Below are 3,166 nucleotides of genomic sequence, written 5' to 3' on the forward strand. Positions count from 1 at the left end.
GATTTTGATACAAAAAAAATATTAAGGATGATTTTAAATCCAAAATTAGAGGAGGGACGATTTCGATTCTAACCCTAAACTTTAGGGACCAAAACAGTACTTACCCCTTTAAATTAAAAATAATTAATTGAATTTAGCAATATGTTGATAAATAATGTTCTTAAATATTTTGAATGGAATATATTTGGTGTTAAAATTAATTACTCTACCCTCTAATTTTATCAAAATATCTATCCATATCTATCCTTATTCTTTTATAAAATCCTAATTTCTAACCCTAATTCCCAAATTAATTTAAAACCCTGATTTCCCCCATTTCTAACCCTAACAGCCGCAGCCTCACCCTCCTTCAACATAAGAAACACACACACAACATACCCTTAGACACAAATACGCAAAACAGAGAAGAAGAAGACCGCGCTAGCGTCACGCCTCATCGTCGTGGAGCCGCTGTCCCACGTGTCGCCGTCCACATTGATGAAGAGGGGAGAAAGTGAGACGTTGAGACAGAGAGCTGCTGTTGCGGGAAACGCGATGGAGGAGAGGGCGCTACCAGCACTGTCGCATCTGGTCGCTACCAAGCTCGCCGTTGGAGATCGCTGTTCCTTCACCACTGATGAGTTGCCGTTGGGCTACTCTCCTTCCTAGCTCGTCGCCTCCTTTGCGTGACAGCGTCTCGCGTCGTCGTCGTCATCGTCGCGCCCTCGTTCGGCGTGGCTCACCGTCGCTGCTGCCTTCCCCTTGCTAGAATTTGCTTCGCCGTCTTGGTCTCCCTCTTCTCAGGTATTTTTTAATTTTTTTTGTTTATTTAGTTATTGACTTATTGCCTCATTGGATTTTAATTTGATTATCTGAGGAACTGATTAATCTGTTGATTCTGTAAGGGCTTTACAATGTATGATAAGAAACATTGAGATGAGAACTAACCAGACCTATAACTTATCAAATCAATTTCTAACCAATTTCCACTTATCAACCTTACTTTTCTTGTTTTGGAGTCAAGCAATTCTGCCGTGTACTAACAGATTCTTTATTGTTGTTGATTATATTTGGTTGATTGTAATTTTGTTGATTCAGGCAGATTATTCAATAGTGTAATTTATTGTTGTTTTATATTATTGTTGTTCTAGATGGCTTCATCAAATACACCATCAGAAACACCATCCTCCCAAATTTTGTTGGCAGATCATTCAAATTTTGTTGATACATTGTAATATATGTAGGTTAGTGGTTGATTGATGCTTTTGTTTTTCTAATTATTAGTGTTTAGGGTTGATTTGTTGCTGTTTTTATACCATTATGGTGAATTACAGAAGTAGATAGAACCAGCATCTGCTCCCTTGAGTGGTGGTGGTGGTGGTCTTCTTGTTTCGGCCATTAGTTCAGTTGGTCAGCTTTCCAAGTGAGCTCCCTTCGACCCAGTTTTTTCAGACTTTCAGTGTTAATTTCGATGTATCTTAGGGCTTGAAATTAGAATTTTATGATGGTGGATTGGTTGTTGTTGTTGTTGCTGTTGTTGTTGTTATTGTAGTATTTGGTATTTTAGAATTATTGCTGAACCTGAGCAAATTTTTTGTTGCTGTTAAACATCATTGAGTTGAATTTTGTTGCTGGATAACATCACTGGGTTGAATTTTGTTGCTGGATAACATCACTGGGTTGAGTTTAATACTTGAATAGTTGAATTTGTTGTTGTGTTGCTTAAAAAATCACTTGGCTAAATCTTTTGTTGTTGTAAATTTTTTTGTTCCTTTGCCAAGTATATTAATTTTTTTTGTTGAATAGAAAATTTAGGATGGGTGTATAGTTTCTGTGATGAGGATATTGATGCTTTGATAAGCATGTGCTTATGCCTTTAGTTGGTAATGCAATAGGGTTTTGAATTTCAGCAGATTTTTGATATTGGCAAAACTCTGCCATTGTTCATGGAGTTTCAAACCTTAGATGACAGGACGTGAAGAACCATACTCTGCAAAGTGTCTTGTTTTCAATGTTGCAGGTCTCATTTAATTTAAGTTGAACCGTTTGGTTATGTTGGCTGTGTGATTTCCTCACATGTTTGTGCCAATTTGAAACTATAGGTACTAGAGAAAGTAAAGCTCAAATTTTTTAGACAATTTTTTAGAATTGCATTAATTGACATCATATTATTGTTGATCTTGTCCTAGATATTAATTGCTAATTTTATTTTATAACTATCTTTTGATCTTATAGGTACTTTACATCAACAAAGTGTTGGTGCTAAAGGTTTGAAAACTGTTTTAAAGCTTAGGAGGAATGGCTCTACTGCATCTAATATAAGTAGTATTGCTTTTTTTTGTGTTGCAATATTATGCTTATTATTTCAGATTTTGTTTGTAGCTCCTTTAAAGCGCATGAGTAGCTTGTGTTTCGATGAAAAGCTATTTGTTCTGTCACTTTACAAGGTGATTTAATTTCCTAAAACTTCTATTATCTCATATTTGATAACAACCTACTATGTTACATAGATTTTGGAAAAAGAAGTTCTAAGAACATTTTCTTTGTGCAGGTCTTGGTTTCTATCTCAGAAACTGCTCCCATCATTTTATACATTAAAGATGTTGAGAGGCTTGTTCTACAATCACCAAGGTTATAGTTTTTTGTTGAATAATACGAGTATAGTTTTTTGTTTTTCCTGTGTATTTTTAAAGGAAAAACAAATCTTGTTTCTTAAGCTAGTATTTTTTGGTTGGTCGTCTTTTTAGGTGTGTGTCACTTATTAGAAGCTTCTCCATGAGAAAGGAGATGTATGAACATGATGGAGTTTGTAATTTGTAGTTTATATTTTGTAGATCTATAATTTCTTGTTTCTCTTGTCCTATGTATCTATCTAGTTCATTAGGGTTCTTCAATGTGTCTTGTTAGTTTGTACTTTAAGGTTTATAGGTTGAAGATTTATAAAACAATCTTAGTTAAATGAAAGATATTTGAACTATCTATGTTATTATATATTATATAAATGTTGACTTGCTGAGTAAATTAGTTAATATATTAATTAATTAAAAAATAATATAATCTGGCAAATTATGCGTGTAATTTGTATTAAAAAAATTATTACAAAATAAATAGTATTTTGTAACTAAAGAAAAAAAATGTTACAAAATCAAGTTGCATTTTGTAACAAAATTTTATGATAGGAAAAAAT

At 33.6% G+C, this 3,166-nt stretch overlaps 1 long non-coding RNA gene across 1 annotated transcript; it reads left to right on the plus strand.

Moving 5' to 3' along the window:
- LOC110267994 lies at nucleotides 1,491–2,960 on the plus strand. Its single transcript, XR_002355986.1, has 2 exons — nucleotides 1,491–1,999; nucleotides 2,727–2,960. It is a non-coding gene; the product is annotated as an uncharacterized LOC110267994 (long non-coding RNA).

Source organism: Arachis ipaensis, chromosome B10 (assembly GCF_000816755.2).
Source record: "Arachis ipaensis cultivar K30076 chromosome B10, Araip1.1, whole genome shotgun sequence".
Taxonomy (NCBI): domain Eukaryota; kingdom Viridiplantae; phylum Streptophyta; class Magnoliopsida; order Fabales; family Fabaceae; genus Arachis; species Arachis ipaensis.